Raw genomic sequence first — 23,756 nt, forward strand, 5'->3', positions numbered from 1 at the left:
CCACGCAACCACTGCACACAACGCACTTGGTCGTTTTAATAGCTCGTCAGTTTGAAGGCGGCCGGGTATATCGGGAATGCTGCCAACTTTGCAACGCGCATCTATGGGCTCTATTAGTTAACGGTCTATGGAGCTGCCTAAGCACGCTCGATATTTTCCGCTCGCAGCTTCCTTGTTTCGCTTTGGCTCGTTCGAAGAGTTGACCTTTTTTTTTCGGAGACATTTGACCTTTTTTTTCCGGAGACATTTGATCTTTTTTCCGGAGACATTTGACCTTTAATTGGAAGAGGTGTAACTGGTCGTGCTAATAGGCGGTTATTAATGATTCTCATCAGACTAACCGCGCGGAACTTTACAGTTTTGTCGATCTATATTTAAAGGCAGCATAAGCACCGAGCACATGTAAAAAGCCAGGTGACAGAGACATCGCGACATTTAAAAGATGCATGGTCAAAGCGACACTTGGAACAGAATTTCATCCTTCCTGTTTTCACAAACGCGTGCTGGCGCGCATTTGAATGCTGCTTGAAATATTTGGGAATGACGCCAACCACATGGTTTCACGCGCACGGGAGTCACGACACCTTTGCTCATAAATCACGCTACGTGAGCGCTTTATCTAAAGCGCATGCTGTCGGTGTAATTAACAGCAAGCTATGTGCGTGCCACAAGCGGTGCTTGTTCGCTAATGCACGTTTAATATCACAAACATGTGCGCTTGCGCGCTCGTTATTTCTACATTAGGTTATCGCTCATTTTAGCCGAAGAACATCGAGCTTTGAACAGCAAGTATAAAACTCATAAAACTCGTATCCTCTATACCTAACAAGGTACATGCGTTGTAACGGCAAGCAATTTCGATAGGCGCTGGCGGACACTCTCAAAGCTATCAAATACACTAGAAAGTAGAAAGCTAGAGAACCACAAGCGTATAGCTCATTTGATAGAATACTGCACGCGATATGTGGAGGTTGGGTTCAGGTCCAGGCGGCAGCGTGCAGTTGTGTTTTTCTTTGCTTTCTCTGATTACCCCTTATCGATATTGATTGAGCAGCTGACTTGCCTCCCCTAGGCAACGCCAACCACAACACCAATGACTATTCGCCAACCAATGACTGTTCGGGTATTTCATAATGGCAGGCGTTTTCCCTTTAAAAGGAGAGTATCAAATGATGTTATACATATAAAAAAAAAGTACAGGGAGCTTTTTAGCTCAATTGACGAATGTGAATTGCCTCAAAAACAGTTGCTTATGTGCCAGTGGCATAACGCCAACACGGTGTCCACATAGTGTTTGTTGATATTGCACATTGGCGAAAAACGGCGATAAGACGTCACCTTTCCGTTTTTGAGGCACCGCGTGGTGCGTTCCCGTCCATCGGATTTCGAAACACGGCCTAAGTAATATTCGCAAAGCTTGAAGAAGTGCGTGATCGCCTGGGAGATCTTCGTCCCATCTCATCGCCTATGTGCACACATGCGTGCAAGAGTGCCGCGTGCGTGTACTGAATATATTTCGCAAAGCCGCCGTTTGTTTCACGGCGAAACCGTCTGCGTGCAAGGGGGGAAGGGGGGGGGGGGGGGGGTATTTGAATCACGCGTGAGCGGTGTAGCGCAAAACGGCGGATGCGTAAGCTCGTGCCCAGTACAAAGCGTGGCGTGCGGATGGACTCACTCTAAACTCTATCTGGGCACTTCACTAAAGAAGTGCGGAAGCTTCATCTGACGTCACGTGCACCACAGATGTATCAAATTGAAAAGAAAGAACGGCTCGTGACAAGCCGAAGCTTCCATGAGTTAGGATAACAGTATATACGTCAGACATGACGCTGGTTGACCAGAAGCGTACCTATATAGCATGCGTACATGACGTCGTGGATGCGGGCGCTGGCTAGCTGACGCCAGCTGTGTGAGGTCCTCAGAGAAGCAGCTGGATTACACGGTCGCCAAGGGCTTTTGTTCTCGCAGCTTGGCGCGCATGAAGCGCGCTTCACTAAAGGGGCTTTAGCGGTCATCCTTGGATAACCGCAGCACTCGGCTGGAGACTGTGTGCGCAATTTTGCATACTGACGCCCTGAGCGTGGAAAATCAAGTAAAACACATGAAGACACGTGCAATGACAACGGCACGCCAGTCGGAGGAGGAAGATGGAAAAGAGTCGTAGAGACAGGGAAAGAGAAGCTGGGCGAAAAATACGCCGGGCTGCGCGCGCATGCAAACGCGACATCTTTTCGCGACGAATTACGTCACCGTGTGTGTATATACGTTCGATATTTATTTTATTTACAAAATACTGCGGACACTGAGTCCAAGCAGGGTGGGTGAACAAGTCAATCAAGGTACAAAAGAAAACGCAACACTTCAAAAAAAAAAAAAAAAAGACAACACAGTATAGCAGCAATTGGTTAAAACTCAAGGGACAGTGGATTAACTAGCTGATTCCAATCTGTTATTGTGCGTGGAAAGAACGAAAATTTGTAAGTGTCTGTTCTAGCGAATATAGGGGTTAGGGGTCTGGGATGGTGTTGACGAGTTTGTCTGGTTGTCGCCGGCGTTAAGTATGATGATGGATCCAAACCGAGTTTGTTATGTAATAACTCATAAATAAACTTTAATCTAAGCTTTCTTCTTCGATGTTCAAGTAGTTCAATTTTATTTGTCTCCATTAAAGTGGTTGGGGAGTCAGACCTTGCATATTTTTTAAAAATAAACCTGACAGCTCTTCTCTGTATTCTTTCCAGATTTTTTACGTTAGATTTAGTATACGGGTCCCATACTATGCATGCATATTCGAGTTTAGGTCTAATTAATGAAGAATAACAAAGTAGCTTAATGTTAGAAGGAGCATTTTTTAGTTTATGTCTTAAGCAGCACAATTTTCTGAATGCAGCAGAGCAGATATTGTTTATGTGCAAGTTCCACGATAGATTGCTACTTATGGTTACTCCTAGGTATTTGTAGTTGGATACTTGTTGAAGAGGGAGAGAGCCTAATTTATATGTGTAGCTATGACGTATGGTTTTTCGAGTTATCGGCATATAAACACTTTTATCAGCATTCAGAATCATGTCCCATCGGTCGCACCATTCGGAAACGTTGTTCAAGGCACTGTCCAGGTCACATTGATCTTCCCTATTTGTAACTTCTCTGTATAGAATACAATCGTCAGCAAACAATCGAATTTGCACTGGTGGGTTAACAACTTCAACAATATCATTGACATACAAAAGGAAAAGCAGAGGGCCCAGAACGCTTCCTTGGGGAACACCGGATGAAACTGGGAGAGAGCCCGAACGTTGTCTCCCCACTTCAACAAACTGTTTGCGGTCTTTTAAGTATGCATTAATCCATGTTACTAAAATATCAGGAATGCCAATTTCTTTCATTTTAAAAATTAGTTTATCATGAGGAACTTTGTCAAATGCCTTGCTAAAATCCAAAAATATTGCATCGATTTGGCCTTTATTATCTATAGAGGAAGCAAATGAATTTATTACTGTAATTAGCTGTGTTACCGTCGAGAGTCCTTTTCTGAACCCGTGCTGGAAGCTAGATAGCACGCGATTTTTTTCTAAAAATTCGTTCATACAATGTGCAACTATATGTTCTAATAGTTTACAGCATGGGGACGTCAATGATATTGGACGGTAGTTCTGCAAGAGAAGACGGTCTCCTTTTTTATAAACGGGAACAATTCGGGCTGTCTTCCAGTCATCGGGTATTTTACCCAATGACATTGAAGCGCGAAAAATTATTACGAGGAATTGAGCCAGAGTTTCGGCATAGCGTCGCAGAAATGCGTTTGGAATGTTGTCAGGGCCACATGACGTTTTGGTTTTCAAGTTCAGCAACATTGAAAGGACACCAGGATAAGTAATAAAATTCACTTCGGCGGGGTAATACACTCGGCTATTGTCGGTACCTGTGCTCGGGGCAGAAAATACGCTTTGAAAATAACTATTAAAATGTTCAGTAATAGCTTTTGGATCACATACCGTAGTGTTGTCCACCAATATTTGTGTGACTGCTTTCTTTTTTTCACTAATGTAATTCCAAAACTTACTTGGCTCGGTTTTTATAAAGTTTTGAAGGGATGTGTTGAAGAAATAATCTTTTGAATCACGTAAGGCACGTGCTAGATTGTCCAGTAATTCCTTTAGCACATCAGGATCTGCGCGTTTTTTCTTGTACCGTTTTACCCTTCGCCTCATTTGAACTATACTGCGTGTCATCCATGGCGTTTCCTTTCTTTCTTTTTTGTGCCTGTTAGGTACAAAAGTATTGATACAATGCGAACAGATTTTTTTGAAACTGTCCCAGAGTGCGCAGACATCGGCGTCATCGAAATCAACAAGGGAAGTTTCGAGATGTTCAATGATAGACGCGTCATTGGCACGCGAATAATCTTTAAAGTAACGTGAAGATAAGTGTTTCTTTTTTGTTTGCCGTACTAGGGGAAAGGAAGCACTAACCAAGTGGTGGTCAGACAGGCCTTGTTCCACAGAAACCGTAAAATTCACGATGTCGCGACGGACGAACAGCAAATCTAACAATGAATATGTGGGACCGACAATACGGGTTGGTTCATGAACTATTTGCGTCAGGTTGTGGGTAAGCATTATTTTAAACAATATGCTGGCTTGCTTTGTGCAAGCACCGATACACTCAAGGAGTTCCCAATCCACACCTGGCAAGTTGAAGTCACCCATCAATAAAATTTTACTGTTTTGGTACTGTAAGAGATGATTTTCTAGTTTAGTTAGGTAGTCAGTTCCAGAACTAGGGGGTCTATAAACAGCATATAAAACAAAGTTTTGTCCCCAACAGGAGAGTTTCACACACAGGCATTCAATATCATGTACTTCATCTTGCAAAACAGCTTCAATTTGTTTCTTAATTAGGACAGCCACTCCACCACCCCTAGATTCCCTGTCTTTTCGAAATACAGTATAAGATGGAGGGAAAACGTCCTCATCATTCACATCACTGTGAAGCCATGTCTCAGTAATTACTGCAACGTGCGGATCATAATGTAATAGCTCTAATTCGAACATGTCTGTCTTATTAACTAAACTACGCGCGTTGATGTTTATTATGCGCAAACGTTTGTTCTGATCTTGCACTTCTCGTCATGCTTTGTCCTGCTGATCTACTCTCTTATCCTGGTACACTATCTTAACGCGTTTATTTTGTGATTTATCCCAGAAAAACATATCTTTATCCACTTTTAGCTTGTCGTGAATAAGGGTGACCTTTTTTTTTTGATCCCTCTCTTCTTTCGCGCTATCCCAAAGTAGTTTTCGTGTCAGTAGCGTAGATATAGCACGGCGATCTGTAAAAGAACGCGACATCATCACCTTACCCTCTTACACAGGGCGCTTTGCTGCCCTGTGCACATGCTATAGATTTACCCGCATCTTTTTAATAATGTTCTATTTCTTTTTTATTTCCTTTTATTAGTTCCTTATCATTCCCGTCTCATATAACCAAAATATCGATTCCTCGCCGTTAAGAGGGCACGCATCAAAAACCATGATCAGATTTTCTGGCATCTTTGCACTGCTCAAGAAGCGTCGACATAATTAAGGGCAATAGCAATAAAGGGCACTGCCGCGCAATCATCAATGTCCTGTGTTTTGACCCTTAGCGTTATCGACATTTCTTGATATTTCTATTAATGGGTTTCTTGCACTGTTCCGTTTCTTGAAGATGTATGACTGCCGTACACAAAGTCCTTATAATACACCATTCCTGTACTTCATCCTTAATTTAGTTCTTTTATCTTACCATTTATAGATCCTGCATCCTTTCCCCTCAGTGCAGAGTAGCTGATCGCTACCTTCTGCTTGACCTTCCCACCTCTCTGTCTCGTCGCTCTCTCTCTCTTCCTCTAGTTTTTCCTTTTTTTAACTGACAGCCTTTAAAGCTTACAAGCTTAACCAAATGTTTTGGTCATGTATTGCATAGTTTCGCTATTCGGTACTGCAGACTGCGGTCATTCTTTAGCTGTATTCCAATGGGATCAAACCAACCCTAGTAGGAGCCTCATTACGGTATGATAGGACTGCATAGATGTTAAACGAGTTCTTCTGACGTTCGCAATGCTTTTATTTTTATTTAAGTCCAAACGAACCGTTCCGTTATCGCATATAGCGCCGTTCGGCGAGTGATGGTGCAAAGTAGTAAACAGCGCAATTCGAATCAATGACGCGTAGTTCGTGTGAATGTCACATACTTTTCACTGCCTTGCCTGAATGACAGTCAACTGCAAGTCGACCTAGCTTAGGCAACACCTTAACAGTGCCGGTAACCATGCCTGAAGCTCCATTGCTCAGAGGTACACGTTTCAAGCCTTGCGAGACAATAATGCGTAGTGTGCAAACGGTGAATTAAATCCATAATTTATAAACCTTTATTTTGCTAACGCATTAGCAACAACACGCTCATTGTATAAGAGGTCATAACTAACCACGAAACTAAACTGGATTCCAAGGAAAGGAAAGCGCAGGGTGCGGCAGAAAGTTAGTGGGCTGATGAGGTTAAGACGTTCGTAGGGGTCAAGTGGATGCAGCTAGCACAGGACCGGGTTAATTGGAGGAATATGGGAGAGGCCTTCGCCCTGCAGTAGGTATAGTCAGCCTGATGATGATGATGAACTAACGACGATACTTATGATTCGTGTAGTGAATGTACTGGTCCATTGGCGTAGCTCCAGAAGACTGCAGTGACCGATTTCGGTCCCCCAGATTAAAGACAATTTGACCTTGGGAAAAGGTAAGACGCAGTAATTGTTGCACCTCTCAGCAGAGACGGTCAACTACGCCTTGAAGGAATACAGGAAGAAGGGAGTGAAAAAATTAAGATGGGAAGAGGTGACGTAGTGTAGGGGCTTCAAGTGAATTAATTCGCGTATGTTGTTTGACAGAAGGGAAATCATATAAAGACAGGAAGGGCCCATGGCCTCCCTCATTTTAGGCCGACACCTCAGCCGCGCAATGACCTAAGGGATAGTTATCTAAATAAAGGGAGATGGAAAAAGAAATGAGAATATCGTCTGCTTGTCGCCGTTCTCGACTGCGAGCGTGTAATAAACAATGCGCTAACCCGTTTCAGCGCAGCTAAGCAAGTTAGTTTTTCCTAATAGAAGGCTGGTAACAACTGCCACGCCTGAAAGAAAGCAAGTATACGTTCGCTTCTGTTCGGCCGAGAGTGGCGTGGGAAAACAAAGCGACATTAGCCGCGTAACCAGCAGTTGCACACACCACCCCACACACTGTTGTTGCGCAAATCGTCTGCTACCTGAACAGCGCTGGCCCAGTGGGCAGAGAGCGCCAATTCTCGATCGTGTTCGCGATACGAAAGGTTCGGTCGCAGCGGAGAGTGATCGCCATTTCATGAATATTCGACCCGGTGCCTCCCTTTCGCCGGACGCAGCGCCGCACAAAAGCCCAGGAGACCACTCGCGCATGTGGATGTGTGTACCCAGACAGAACATTCGCGCTGTTCCTTCGAGTCGTTTATCTCGGCTTTGCTCTTGTGTGCTCCGTGGAGGCCCGTCCCCGTTGGGCGAACGGAGGGAAAGGGGGAGATGGGCTTGCGACGGAGAATGTGCGGCCGTGCCTGGAAAGGGCGTGGTTGTTATGTGCGCCGTCTTGGTTCACGAATCACCGCCCGCCGTTGCCCGCTATGCAACGACGAAATCAAAACGCACACAAAATCTCTTGATATCTTTCTCTGTTTCTTTTTTGCCCGGTCGCCTATTTTACCCGTTGTACTCAGTCAGCTCGGACACCGTTACTTCGTGATCGAGACGCATGCTTCGCAGTCTCGCCAAGTGAGCTGCCTCCCCTCGCGTCCTTACGTTCTTTGCTCATTTCATTATACTGTATGCTCACTCTGTCAGCGGGCGTAAGGTTGGCGTCGCGTACACGGGGCGTCTCATGGGGTCGCGCAGTCCTTGCGAAGCTATGTGCCTTCGCGCTCTACTACAGCGCCTTCGCCGTGCAAGAAGTCAGTGAGAATAGGAATGTTGTGCAGTTACGGCTTGCTGACAGAGCTTAGCAGGTGGATGCGAGCAAGGCATAAAAAAAAAAGGGGGGGGGGGGGGGGGGGGTTGTTCCTGTCTCGATTTCTTTATTTTATTTTATTTTTTGCGCATTGTGCAGTGAAGAATACGACAGACGCGACACAACAAAGATATAATAAAGTTTAGACTTTAGAATAAAAGCAGAATTCGTGGTCGTCATGTATGTGCTCGTGAAGACAATGGAAAGGGGGCGCTACAGTTGGCCTCACTTATAAGACCAGAAAGTGAAAAATGCGGCTAACACGCCTCTACAGCTTGTGCGTGGTTTTTTTTTTTTATATATTTTTCGCCCTTTCCTTTATTTACCTGCTGTATATAGGCAGAGCATAAATATGAGCATAAAAATACGAATGAAATAAGCTCTAAGCCTTAGGTATCTATTTGAATACTGAATGATGAAGAAATGCATTTGTGTGCAATGGTATCTTTATTTTCAGTTGAGCGATATTTCATGTTTTGAAAAATAAATAATATTTACTGTAGAGCCTTAAAGGGGATGGGTACATATAGACGTGTAACGCGGAGAACAAGCAATGGAAGACTTGTTATGCTTTGTTTCTAAGGGGAGAGCAGCAATACCAGGCATGGCAGGCCACCAAGTGGGGCGACGAAGTTGAGATCTACGTACAGGACGACCACGGTAGGCGCAAGGTATACCGTTAGATCACTGAGGGATGGTGTTCGAACGAGATTGAGTGTAACCGAGCTGACGATGACAATGACAGTAGACAAATCCTCTGTTTTGTTTCTATTTTCTTTATCATTGTATCTGTATATAATGCCGTTCCAAAAAGAGTATCCAGCCATAAACTAAAAAGTTACACACAATTACAATTACAAAACAGTTTTTCCTATGATTTCCTATGAACAGTTTTTCCGGTACAAGAAGCATTGCACGGAGCATCATTCCCTTTCAGAGCAAGTACCTCCGGATCTGATGCACACTTCCCAGCTTCATTTTCACTGTTTGAAGAATTCTGCGCAGATCTGTGCAGTTCTCCTCCTTGTGTTGTCCCACTGTGTATTGGTCTGAATATCTTCGACAGTCTGACCAGCTCTGAGTCTTTTCGACTCAGTTTCAATGGAAGTGGTATTACGTTTTTCCCGAATCTTAGCGTAGGTGTCACAGTCCGCTCTCATCGTCCGGTGTATATGGTACATCGCGACCCCCACATACTACTTTAATTATTCTCGTTAGAACTGATGCTTGGGCGCTGCTCTCCTTCAAAATACGTTTACTACTCTGACATTTGCACGACATGCTCGGGACATGGCAGACGAAGGAGGAATCCACAAAGAAGGCGTGTCCCTCTCCACTTTCCGTGTCCTGTAGTGACGATGCGGGCTCGGTGGAACCCGGTTTGCGCGCGATAATGGCAGCAGGAGCAGCGAGCATGTTTGTAGAGCCTCGGGGCAGCCGAAGTGGAAACGACCGCTCCGCAGCCGCCCGTGACCTCACTGTCAGCCTTCCATACTGAAGGCGTGTCTTCGACTGGCTGTTTGTTGCTGCTGATCTAACCTCGCTATGTGCATGGCTCCAAGCGTGTCACCGAACACGTGTCCACCAAGCGTCGCTCTCCTGTCTAGACTATAGTATGATGCCTTTAATCTCTAATCTGAAATTTGCCGCGGTTTTGGTCTCGGTCAGTTTATTATGTCGATGTTGTTTGCTTTTTGTTTTTTCCCACGAAAGGAAAAAAAAAAAAAAGGAGTATACAAAACTTTTTGCGAAGGAGCCGATAACATTGTGCGATAGATGACAAAAAGATATTTTTTTATTTCGCTGACTCCACCAAAATGGCTCAAAATTCCAGACTATGAACCAAGCCTTCAGGTGTTCCTGCAGTAGAAAATCATATTACACTATCAAAAAAAAAAAAAAGGAGTTCCGTACAGACTTCAAATAATAATATACCTTTGCAAGATCATGACATTGAACGGCGAAGGCTTTAGACATGAGAAACGGCCTGAGAAGAGCCAATCGACTCTAAATGAATACCATTTTACGGATATTTCTGTGAAGTATTTGCCTGCACCATGAAATATGCGACGCCATTAGAGGTGAATTCCCCTGACCGCAATGAACTCGCATTATTTTCACCTTTAATTTTTTATTATCTCGGTCCCGCACTGCCATTTCATGTTTTGCCTGTGGATAGCTCAGTTGGCACAAAGGACACATAAGTATGACGTCTGTTTCAGGTTCGAACCGACAACAGGTTCTTTTGCACCTTAAAAGGAATAACGAAAGCCGTAAACAGACAGTTTCACACAAGTCGAAGGGCGCCGTCATATCCGACGCTCTACTCTGAAGGGCACCTGCTATTCCGTTCTCAGAGCTGGAGAGTGGAAAATTGAAAAGTTCTCGCACGAATCGCCCCACTGTCCAAAAAACGCTATTCTGAGGTTTGTAAAAGCGTATAGAGCTCTGTATTTTGTAGACGTGCATCATGACTGCGTTAGTATGGATGTCACATTCAGTGATTCCTTTGCAATGTGAAATGGCAGGTACACCGGCGCAGCACCTAAATTTAGTCCGGAGTTTCTTTCTTTTTTATTTTTTTCAGGCGCAGAGAAATTTGTAAGACAAAGGCTTCAGGCCTAAATCGACGAGGGAAGAACATTCGTGCCCACGCACGAGGACAAAGTATCAAGAAATGCAATAAAACATCACCCTCTTCGCGATTGCTTGTACTTCGTGACCAGATGCGCGGACGTATGATTCGAAATTGGCTTCTCCGAAAAAATTAGAGCGGGTAACGATGGGAGCGAGAGAAGCTGCGAGAATCTCCACAGGTCACTGTCTGGACAATTATGTAGCTGCGGGCGCTTCGTCTAGCAGACGAGACAGCCCGGCGTCTGGCCATTCTCTCTTGCACTTAATTACTACATTTATCTTCCTGCTCTTATCATCTTCCAATATCGCGAATGCGCGCACCTGTCTTTCGAACGCGTTACTTTAGCCTGGGCCCAAGTGGAAGGAGGAATCGCAGCATCTCCTTGCTTTGTTGTACACGTCTGACCTTTTGTTTCGTTGCGTTCTCTTCACCAAGAATGTCCGATGTCATTTCACTCAGCTTTAGGCCGTTTCCAGAAACGGCTGGACATGTTGCTTGTGCGGGGCGAATAATTATTAAGGCGAAAGCGACTCATACTCGTGGCCATGACCCGGTGCGTCCGGCCACGAGAAGCATCCCACTTCTTCGCGAGATTCCGCGGGATACCGCGAGATCATAGCGTCATCACCTGGTGATGTCATCGGACAGTTTACCGTGAGGAAGATAGTTAAAAATAAATGAATAAATCCTGCCCACCGGGAATCGAACCTCCACCCCTTGGATCCCCAGCCGAGCGCTTCAACCAATTCTGCGCCACGCCCGGGAATTTTTTTTTTTTTAAGATGGTATTTATTACACTGAAACAATGTCCTGTATACATGGACTATATGTACAAATTATTTAGAAAAGAGCATCAAATCAGCGCGATACGCAATAGGACACACCAAGTCAACAAAACTCTAAACAATAGGCAATGTAGAGCACATCACTAAGAGTGAGTGCCACTCTGGTTCAAAGTCAGCCTGGGCATATAATTCCCTTAAATGGACAATCATCCTACAGAAGTGGTCTTTTGTAGAAACGGCAGATAACAATTCTCTCCACCATGCGCATTTTCTAGAGGCTGTGTAATCCAATTAGGAAAAACATGTCTAATGGCTTATCAACAATATCCGTAGAGAATGCGGTGTCAATCGTCTTTTTTTCAACGTCCGTTGCCAAATATCCAGAACAATATTGCCTCTTACAATCGATAAGCAGTGCTCAATGGTTTCCGGAGAATCACAAGACGGCAATTTATTGTAGATACAAAAATGCGCTTTTCGCCCAACCACGTTTACACTGAGCGCCACGTCCGGGATCGTGAAATGCGTATAATAATTTTCCTTGTCTACCGTGAGGATGATAGTAGCGATGACAATGACGCTGCAATTAATGATAATGGTAATTATGACATTAGCAATGATAATGAAGGTGCATTTATTTGATAATGATAGTGAGAGCAAACGTGATGCACCGTGTGCACCATGCAGCGCTTAGGCTTTCGCATTTCTGCAGTGTATATTCCACAGTGCTCTCGGAACTGTTTTTGAGCTCTGATTTCCTGGGCGCGCTGCTCCACACTCACATAATCTCCAGTGTGGATTCGATACGTAATTGATGACTGAGTACTGGTTGTGTCAATAATGGGTTTGGCTTATTAGCTTCGAAAGAAAAAGTGCTCCTATATGTCAATGTACGCGTCTAACGTAATAACTGAAACTTTTATTCTGCAGTCTTATCAAAAGTGCAGACCTTAGTGCAGGCTGACTTATGCGAACAAAAATTATTGAAAGTGAAATTGTATAGCGCAAGTGTCCGCTCTGTCATCATCCGATAACAAGAAACTTCGGTCTAAACGAAGCCAATTTTAAATACTGAACACAAGATATAACAGGTTAGACATTATCTAAAGCACCCCCTACTCGATCGATCCATGCGGCCCTCGTGGCTTGCGAGTAACGCATGCATGCATAACATTATTATGTCGGTATGGATAACTGTAGATGAAATGGATCTGATTCAATTTGGGCTTTTTCAGCCCATGTAAGACGCAATTAAGAGAAAAAGACATTCAGGACGGTTCTGAAGTGTGAACGTAGGTTGTTTATTGGAAAAGAGACATCTTTGGTCGAATGCCTTCGGGCAACAACGATTTGCTTTTGTGCAGTGTATAGACAGATACACTTACGGTACTTATGACACGGCATGGATTCCTCTCTACGTAGCATAGGACTATAATGCCGTAGCAGCTCAACTGCAACGACTTAAAAGGAATTCAGGTCGCCTGTACACATTTGGCCAGCCTATAGAATATGCAAGCTTAAAATTATTTCCCACTGGCCTTATGTGCCGTAAAACGTTGCCACATTTTGCATGCCGCCCTTTCTTGATTGCGTTGATATTTTGGGATTTACCCACCAGCAAGCCAAGGTGAAAGCAGCTGCCTGAAGATACACGCGAATTAAATACATAAAAAAAATGCTGGATGCCTTAAATGCTTCTGAGAATTCGGCAACCCTTCGTCGCCGAGGCGTGCGTAATAGGACGCCAACGTTGGGTGCGTGGGGCATAGATGCTATTAAACACCCTCTTCCTTTCCTCTACATACAAAACAGAAAAGGGGAAATGTACATAGGGGTCATCGTAAGACGCGGAGACTACCCCGACGGAGTTCCCTTCTTCGGATGCGGCAGCTTCGAGGCGTGACCGTCCTTCACCCGCCGTCCTAAGCAAGAATGCGGGTCCGTATATATACAGCTTCTCCTGCGTGCTGTAGGAGCGGCGAATCCGGCCCCTTCCCTTTTGACGGGCCGCCCGTGGGTGCCCCGTACGAACCGGGCTGAGCTTATGGCCTGACCTCGCGGACTGCGGCGGCAGCGGCGGCCAGGAAAAGAATTCCGCAGCGGCCGCCGCCACTGCCGCCGATCAAGAGGCGGTCAGTGGAGGATGCGGAGAGAGCGTCACGCGATGCTTTCCTGCGGACGTGTTTTTAAACGCAGAAGTGCACTGTATGCAGAAGTTTCCCACCAGAGTTTTGATAACCTTTTCATCACCTTTAGCGCCCGTACTGAACAGCTCAGAGGTGAAAAATACGAGAGCACAGCGTCTACACTGTACAGAGCATATGAAGGTCGGAGAGAAATACTAATCCATTGTATTCAAAATAGTAAAGTGGGTAGGGAAAAGGCGGAGTGGTTAGGGCGCTCGGCAGCTGAAACCAAGCAAGCGGGTTCGATCCCAGCCGCGTAGGCCGCTGTTCAACCAAGGCGAAAAGCAATGCGTCCGTGTGCTGTGCGATGTTAGTGCACGTTAGAGAATACCAGGTGATTGACATTTCCGAAACCCTTCACTATGGCGTCACTAACTATAGACCCAGTGATTTGACTCATTAAACCCTATACATCAAACCAAACCAAATATTACAATCGTTTCCTATCGTCATGTAAGCAGTTTTCTTGCGTTTTTTTTTTTTTTTTTTTTTTTTGCATTAAACGCATAACAGGGAAGGGGTTCAAGTGCAAGACAAGTTTTTCTGCTACTTCTATGGTGCCCAGTAACTCAGAAATGAGAAGTGCATGCAGTTATTCGGGTTAGTTGGTACATGCTTTCACGAATCAAGAAATGGCGCGAAAAAAGAAGATTAAAAAAAAAACAGGATTGTGAAAGGGAGACAGCAACACGCGCGCACGTGTGCCTCTCACCGTCCTGTTCTTTTCGCGCCATTTTTTGCTCTCGCTGCAACAAAACACGATGGCAAAGCACGAAGGGTGAACGGTATCCATTAGGTTAAACCTTTTGCGCCAGAGGCGTATCACTCATGCATGTAACGAGCCATATAGGCGATTGCTTATGTGATTATTCTGTAGTTTCTTTGGACCAGTCGCACAAACTTGTTAGTTTTGATCGAGAGAAAGCCGCAGAGCTAACGCGCTTCTTAACAGACGGCACCGCAAGCGATTCAGGTCTGTTTTGCCGTTCTAGCTGCGATTGCTGCGTGGGAACTGCTTTGTGAGTGAACGCTAGATATGTAATGTTGTGTCTGCTGAACGAAAAAAAAAGAAATAAGATGAAGAAACAGTCAAAATATGAAATAACGCCTCGTTGCTCGCATCTGCGCGCTCGTCTTTCATCTCGAGAAAGTGCCCGAGTCTCTATGTGACACAAGGGCCGACGGCTGCGCTCTCAAGGCCAAGCCGAGCACAAGGGCTCTCTGTGGTCAGTCAAAGGCGACGCGTGTATGCATATAACGCCACCGCGCTTCTTATTGTTCCGAGGCTTCACGCGAGCGTACACGTCGAGGCGTGCTCTCTCACCACGCAGTCCTGAACCCATTCAGGAACTGCGGGTAGAGGCGCTATGCCACCCAGAGTTCGGTGCAGGAGCCAAAATTTCACCAACTCGACCACCTAACAGTTCAAAGACAATGTAACAGGAATGTGTTTTTAATTGTAGTGCATGTTGATTCGAGTAGTTGGCCTGTGTTAGCTCTGCTTCGAACGAGCGATATCTGTAAAATACGAAGTTGTTCGTGTCCCGAAAAGTTTTTGGAAATCAAGCTGTGGTAGAATGCAACAAGCCCAACTGCCAGAAGAATGTCTGCAGTCAGGAAAGAATTCGAAGCAGGTCAAGCTGGCACGAAGTTGAAATGTTTTCGCACTGTTCCATCATATCATATGCTGGAACAGTGCGCAAGCATATCAACTCGGTTGAAATGTTTCGCCATCGGTTGTGGAGCAGAAAAGTGTTAAGATATATTTCTGTGTCTCTACAACGGCTCTCATACGTTCGCTAGCTCGCTAAAAACTATTACGAGTCGACTTCAAAAGTCGACTTCAAACCGGAGTCTTGATAATTCAGCCTTGTTTAGAGTCAGAGGTACAGAGATAAGTCGTTCTTGGACAGTGTGTACGGGTACACCATTCTTGAACCACTCCATGGAAATCGTCTTCACTAAGCATACCATGCTGCGATCCGCACTCGTGCTGGCCTTTTATAGAAAGACGCCATCACTCTGTGGCCTATGGAACAGTTTCTATAAAATATTTACGATCCAGGAGATTCGATTTCGAGCCGTTTTGTTAACTAGTTCAGGGTCAGCCAAAAGGGGAGAAAAACGTCTTCACTTCTGCATGTACGAACTTTTTCGGTAACATGGGCGAAGTAGCTGTCCCAATACGCGGCTTAAGGGTGGAGCTCGAGGCCTTGAAGGCTCTTCACTAAGGGTGTGATAAGGCTCAGAAAAGAAGACTCCGGTGAAATATTCCTAGCACATTTCATAATGGTGATCTTCCTGTTGCGCCTTTTATAAGTGCTGAAAAAAAAAAATAAGTCTGTGTTAGGTTGCGTCACAAACGGCAATTAAATTATATTTCATCGCTGATAATGCGTTCTCGAAAACTTTTGATTACGAGTGCGTTTTATCTCTCAAGAATAAGGCTTCGAGAAATGAGAATGGTGCATGCAACTCCACCTGACGAGCTACAGGTTACGCCTGAGCCCCTTAACTTGAGGCGCGCTACCTCCTTTGTCAGTGCGCGCCGACTCGCCCTCGCTCTGTCTATTTTCTCTTTTCTCACCTGCCGCCCTTTTAACACGTGTTGAAAGCGTCGGTGATTAGCGCGTGCGTCGGCCGCCATAGTGCAAGAACCACAGCTACGAGTCCGTCTTGACGCCTCCGCGCAACCGCCGGCCGAGGCAGCAGAAAAGGTTTGATATGCAAGCACCGCGGTCGGCCCAGATGTACTGCCTAGGTCCTCTTGTGCGTGGTCGCGGGGGGCATGCTCTTCTTGAAAAGAAAGCTCGCGCGCGGAGGGACCTTGACGCGATGGAAGGGCTCGTCTTTGCTTGGGAATCCCTGCCGACGCCGCCAGAGCGTGATCGCGGTCATGGCGACGTCTCCTTGCGCGAGCAGTGAAGCGGACTCTTCGCTTTTCATGTCTTGGCTCTCTTCTATTCAATCATGCCACTCCCTCCTCCCTTAATAAAAGAAAAAAAAAATAAGTTGCATGCGCACTCGTACGAGTTTCGCAAACTTTTTATTTCGCCAGCCATGGAGTCGCATTTTGTAGCCCTTCATTCCAAATTCTTATTATACGCGGCCAAACCAAGAGATAGAGGTGTGCGTGTGTGTGTGTGTGTGTGGGGGGGGGGGGGGTACAATTTATTTGTGAGCAAAGACAGGGTTTCTCATATATGATGGCCACGGCTATGGTTCCGTGAGGCTAGCTACACTGCACTAGTTGAACAGCAGGAGGGAAAGAAAACAGCTATAGAAAGCCCGATTTTAACAGAATATAGCTTAGATCACGAGGGAACATGTAACTAGTGGTGGAGTTGCTAGTTGGGCTATTTACCTAGTACGCGTTATTGGAAGCAGATCAGAGCCGCGTGGCTCGCCTTACCTAAGAGAAACAGCAATACGCCTGACAGCCTGGTAAAGCTTTCCAACACCCGGTTAAATGCGAAACAAATCAAATAACGAACAGAGCGAATATTTGGTTCTTATTAGAGTACTTCTTCGCATCCGGCTTTGTTATATATAGGTTGCCGGGAATATTCGTAACGGCAATGGTGTGTATAAGAAGCATGACGTATCTGCGCCAGAAGTTCATTCATTCATTTTCCACTTCCTCTAGAAATCGACAAAAGCTAGAGTATATAGCTACATGTGTAATGACCCGTGTCTTGTGCCCTGTAAATCGATTTCGCGATTCGCCGCAAGTATATACATAGCAGAAGCCTGATAGACATCTACAACTATACAAGACGAAGACAGTGGTTCTCATTATCTGATGCAGCACCAAAGAAGACGCAACCGCTGTGCGACCAAAAGCTGCAGTGACTTGCGAGGAGTATGTCTGAAATCTGGAAGTTGAATGTGAAGATAAAATTAGGAACCCTACAGGAACCTAGGTGAGTGCAGCTGGCCCAGGAGGGGGCATATAATTGGAAGGATAAAATTAGGAACCCTACAGGAACCTAGGTGAGTGCAGCTGGGCCAGGAGGGGGCATATAATTGGAGGGATACGGGAGAGAGGCCTCCTCTGTTTTGCAGTGTGCAGCCAGACTGATGATGATGTTGATAATGGCGACGATGGTGATGATGATATCGGAGTTAGCAAAAGCGTTCGGAGCCGAGAATGAAATTTAAGTGCTTAGCTGGAGTGACGGAGGGGGCGAGTCAATGCTTTCTTTACAACTAAAATCCATTGATTGATTGATTGATTGATTGATTGATTGATTGATTGATTGATTGATTGATTGATTGATTGATTGATTGATTGATTGATTGATTGATTGATTTCTCCCTTCAACGAATGCCCGCCTGCGCGCGGCAAGCTTCTAAAAATGTGGTTTTGATTAAAGAAAAAGTGTCTCAATGCTCAGTGGCACCTCAGCTACGCCGTGAAGGAATGGAGCGAAGGAGAAGTGAAAATAATACACATGGAACACTTAATTACATTGTTGAAAGTGCGATATTATTAAAGACTGAAACCAGCTCGGCAGGCTCCTCCTCTTCCGTAATTGTTTCTCGCCGCGCATGCTGAGCCTGTGCAGCCGCCGCTAATCTCAACCTCCTGGGACATATACTTTCGTGGCGAAAACCTCCGCTTGTAACAAGGATTTACAAACCTGATACGCCCAGGAACGTCTGCACACAGCCAAGCACAGCTGCCAACTGACGCATATATCTAGCTACCGCTCTTGGCCATGCCACGTGGTCTCTTGACGCCACACACCTCTTCGAACAATCAGATAATTTTATGACAGACGACCCTAGACGACGCCGCATTATCCCTTTGATGGGGTTGTTAATGCGATCGCATTAAAAGGAAAATAGAAAAAAAAAATGTTCTTTTACGATTGCATAGTTACGCTCAGACGTAGACTAACCGATTAACCATGCCCTGGAGCGATAAAGCGCCCCGCGACTATTGCATCTGACACGGTCTTAACGGACCTCGTGCAAGACTTTTCACCTTATGGCGATGCCAGCCAAGATCGTTAGGCGAGACTACAGGAAGTATGCCGCTGCCACTCTGTACTTCGCATCTACGAGAGGCGGGCCACAACTGCGTCGAGCTCTTAATTAATCAGGCGCTTACCTAACCAGTATAACTCATAGTGGTAATATTTCAACGTGAAAAACTGCAGACATCGTTAACCTTATTTTGATTGGATTGGCAATGTTCATGGGTGTCTCGTAGCAAAAAAAAAAAAAAAAAGAAGGGAGCGGTATGCGAATATTTGAAAATTTCCAATAGCGTGAATAAACCGTCTTGATATTCTATTATTCAAACGAGTCAAAATTATTCCAAACAAATAATATATGTTCTCACCTGCTCAAATACTTTTCAGGTAATTGGCATCATGGCTCGAATATGGCTCCCCGTTTTTTTTTCTTGGGTGATTCTTCCAGAAATATGGCATACATCAACGCTGCGTACCATCCTGTCGTGATCAGTACCCGTGGGTTGAAGGGTTCAGTGTCGAGACGTGGTCCTTTCTTGTGGCTGCGTTCATAATGCTCATACACTGGTCTCGGGGAAATATGGGCCTCGCAGACATTTAAAATGTGGATGTTCGGAGACATCGCCATTGTCTCCACAGACCATAATCCGCTCTTGTTCCTTACCACCAGTGTACCCCAAAGGTCCTAGCTCACGCAATGGGCCCTATAGCATTCTTTCTAACGCTAAAATGTCCGCGTCCGGCATAGTAAACGATCATGATAACGGAGATGCTTTGTCTAGGATCTCCCGTGGTCATCAAACCACCAGCTAGCATCACTGCAGTGGCCTCAAGAAAACACGGGTTATAGGGCTGGTGGCACTAAAAACAAAGTTGATTTGTTGACCTTAGCTACCTCAACGCCAAAAAATAATTGATTGCGCGATTTTGCTGACGTACCTTTGTGTGTGTGAATTTGTGTCCTGTATCATAACATTGTATAGATTTGTTTGGAAGTGCACAACTGTTGGTGCATTCTTGCAGCCCGCACGTACTTAAGTTGCACACTTCAGGCATTTTCGCCTTTATATTGATCAACGAGTCATGGTGTGGAGGCATTCTCGTGCCTAGCGCTTGGGTTTAAATTTAACCTTCTGTCATACATCAAAAGGTCATGATATAATTTTCCAGTGGCTACCTGGACATTGCGGTATTGAGGGAAACCACCAGGCAGACCAAGTTGCCCGTTCTGCACACAACGACGGAACTACAGTGAACATTCCTATATCTAGAGTTGACGCAGCTTCGGTCGACTTCGTTCCTTAGCGGCGGAGCTAACGCTTTCAGCCTGGAACAAAGGAAAATTTTCCAATCGACGCCTCAGGGAACCAGACCCTGGGCTGCGCCTTCGTGTCCCCCCTAACAAAGGGCGGCGCGAAACAACACTGATGTGCCTTATGCGGCTCGGTGTTGCATTCACCAAAAAATACGCTTATGTGATGAGAATGGCGGATAGCCCTAACTGTGAAAGATGCGGCTGCGAAGAGACCACACAGCATCTCCTTTACGAGTGCCCTGCTTTTTCAAGCGAAAGATATGCGCTGCGTTCGGCTCTGGACCATCTTGACAGCCGTCCTTTCACAAAGGAGAAAATCCTCGGCCCATGGCCACAGAAGGCGTCTAACGGCAAAGCCTTCAAAGCACTTATGTGTTTTATGAGAGACACAAACTTTATTGAGAAACTGTGACTGTGCTCCTCGCCGCCTTACCTTTCCTATCATTCTCTTCATCTTTCTCCTTTAAACTCCTCATTCCCCTTCCCCAGTGCAGGGTAGCAAACCGGAAGCTTTCCTGGTTAACCTCTCTGGCTTCTCTCTCTTTCTCTCTCTCTCTTTCTGTCATACTGATTAAAATTTCTCAAAGTATGTACCGTGATTTTATAGGGAATATAACGTTACCATTCACCTTTTAAGTACAATTGTCTTGTCTTTTTTTTTTTTTTATCCACTACGGCGTCTCTCATAGCCTGAGTTTCTTTGGGACGGTAAACCCCACTAACCAAAACAAACCAAATTGTCTTTTTTTTCTCTCTCTCTCTGCAAAATCCGCTCTCTTTAGAATTTATTCGCGTGTCTTTGGACTACATGTACAGAAAGTGGGGCAAGGATAGCATGCGTATGGTCAACAGCGCGAGACATGTTTTAGCACGACACTGTTCTGGTGCGTGCGGTTCATATGTGCGCTTGCTTGCGCGAGTGACAAGTCCTTTGAACAAGTTTCGCCACAATGGGACTTCTGCAAAAGCTTCACCGTAATAATTGTATACCAATAGAACTTAAGCGCGTTTCCGGTTATAACGCATACCACGAACGCATGCACGAACGTCGTTATATATCCTTAACAGGACTAATAGCACTTCATTCGTCGTATTGTTGATCTTCTACAGCGTGACTGTTCCATCTTTTTTTTTTTTCTTTGCAACCACATTGGAGAAAGTGTACAAACACTGAATGCGAAGACCGTTTGTAACAGTTAACTTTTAGCACTTACACTGGTACTGTGCGGAATTTGAGATTTCCATTGCTTTATTGACTCAACGTCTAGTGTCTGCATTGTCCTTGTGCTGATTTAAGATTCTGCATCGCTTTGCTTGTAGCTGCCAGCATTCAAGCGCCTTGAGGTATTCGACCTTCACCTCACCATGGCTCATTCCTTTGCCAGTGCCACCGATGAAGTCAATACCAGCCATCCTCTCTTTGTACAGGGCGGCGTCGGAGGTGGAGCAGTGAGACGCAGGGCTGATTTGCGAGAGCCTGGAAGATAAGCGTGGACCGATCGACCGGTCCTGTATCGCTGCAGTAGGCGCAGGGGCCTTGACATAGCGGCTCTGCCCACCAAACTCGCCAAAGCCCTGTATTGAGCAATAAAGTTTTTTTATTAACTCATTCATTTCAGAATTTGCCGTTGGCAATCGTGTTTCCTACCTGCATGTGGGGAACATTTCTCTATGTCAACAGAAATACAGTCGTATTTCACCGCAGCAAGAGAGCTATACTCCGACAGCAAGCGTTAAAAAAATTCTGAGCGAAATTTGACCCGGGCAATCCAACTTACCAAGGGCGTTCATTTTTTATGCCCCTTCGAAAACACGATCAGCGTTCTCTTTGAGACAGATCGAATTGCCGTCATAAGGTCAGCACGTGCCAAGTGTCCGCCCTAATCTGTTGGAAGCGAATATCACACGTGTAAAGGCGTTGCCATGGTTTCCAGGTGCATCACTCGGTGCTTATAGGGCACATCTTCGGTGCTTCGGACACGCCATCGATGCTTTTAAGACACAGGTGACAACACGGTGCGGGTACTTGCATGTAGAAGAGCCATATATGAGCTACCACGGTGACAGAATGCACTGTGCCTGCCGAGCCTCTCGAATGTGTTCTTGTCGAGGAGACATGGAGATGAAGAACAGGCTTCATGTTGTCCTGTTAGTTCAGGTTTTTTATTTCTTCCTAACTTATATCATTTCCAGGTATCAGACCGAAGGCTGCAGAGCCTACGTTGATGGCAAGGATGTCTTTCGAAATTTAATTCAGGAAAAAGCGAATGTCGTAGTAGTGTCGTTTGAGCCCCGCTGGGTCGAGCACGATGTTGTTTGGGCTCGACATATCACTTCTCCGATGTCCATGTGGGTTTTCTCCGAGAGAAATTTCATTCCTTTCATTCATGCCAATCTTCACCAGGGAAGGAAGACTGTAGCCATCGTACCAAGCCTGAAGATTGGTCTGAATCGCTTCCGCACGAGCGTTATGTTACGGGCAGAACTTTTCGCCTCCGTCCATTGGGTGCTGATCCGAGACGAATCCGTGCTCCAGTACGAAAGGGCAAGCTATAACGAAATTTCCATTTTCGTAAAGTTGTCTGTGCTGGGACGCTGTGGCCGAAGAGTGAGCAGCGTGCTCATCTGCTCCGATGAATCGCGAAATCAGGTTTTTTATACCGGACAAGATCTCCTCAAACTAAACTCCTTGGCCCAAGTGCCTTGGAGTCAAGGGTATGACCATTTCTCAGGAAGTCAGCTGCGTGTGGGCTGCTTGTACTTTCGCCGTTACGAGAAGACGTCTGGGCGAGCTGCACACACACCTTCTGTGTGTTATGAGAAACGCTACCGGATTTTGCTCTACCTGATGCTACATATGAACATGTCACTCTCTCTAAGCCGTCATTATAGTATGCAACACGCCATTGCATCGATGATTATCGGCAAGACTGACCTCCTGATGAGCCTGTCGGGCCTTGAAGGTGTCGTTCTGGATTATTTTTCTTTCGCGGATGTCGATGTCACTTACGACACCTTCTACAGCAGGGCTAACGACACCCGATCAGTGTCGATGTTCTCTGTCCTCTCGTACTCGGCTTGGGGCGTTGCATGGACCCTACTCAGCATGGGATCCTCTGCTGTGGTTCTAACGTTGCTCAATCCGGTGCACACTTGGAAAGCCTTCAGTGCAAACTTAGTTCACGAAGTGACCTTCCTCTTAGCGTCACTCTTGGCAACTGCGGCGCCTGAAACGGAACATCATCGACGCGTTGGACGCCGGCGGGCCCTCTATGCCAGCTGGATCCTGGGCATACTGTCCTTGTCAGTGTACATCCGAAGCGAGATGACAGCCCTGGTGACGGCGACCACACCTGCTGACCATCTGGATACTCTGGAAGAGCTGGAAGACGCCTTAGACGCTGGTAAAGTTGCTCCTAGCGCTGAAAAGGGATCGACGACATTAAGGCTGCTAGAGGAAGGTTCAATGCACTCAAGCCTCGTGATGAAGAAGCTGAACGCCGCGTACCAGCGCCATTATGAGGATGGTTTGGTCACGCCGACCTTGTCAGACTGCCTCCTGTCCGCTGGCAGGCAAGACAGGGTCTGTTACTGTCCAGTCCAATCAAGATGTGTAATTCAGCAAATAGCGACAGGCATCCGGGCTTTCCGTGAGCCCTTCACGATGGTACTCGATGGCCTCCCCGTTCGACACGAGTTTCCATATCTACCGGCTCTGCGGCGGTTTTTGTTCGCAGTTCGTGAAGCGTCTCTAAAGAGCGCACTAATCGATTCGTGCGATGAA

The sequence above is a fragment of the Amblyomma maculatum genome, chromosome 1, assembly GCF_055883805.1.
Source record: "Amblyomma maculatum isolate TAMU_Amacu chromosome 1, ASM5588380v1, whole genome shotgun sequence".
Classification (NCBI taxonomy): Eukaryota; Metazoa; Arthropoda; class Arachnida; order Ixodida; family Ixodidae; genus Amblyomma; species Amblyomma maculatum.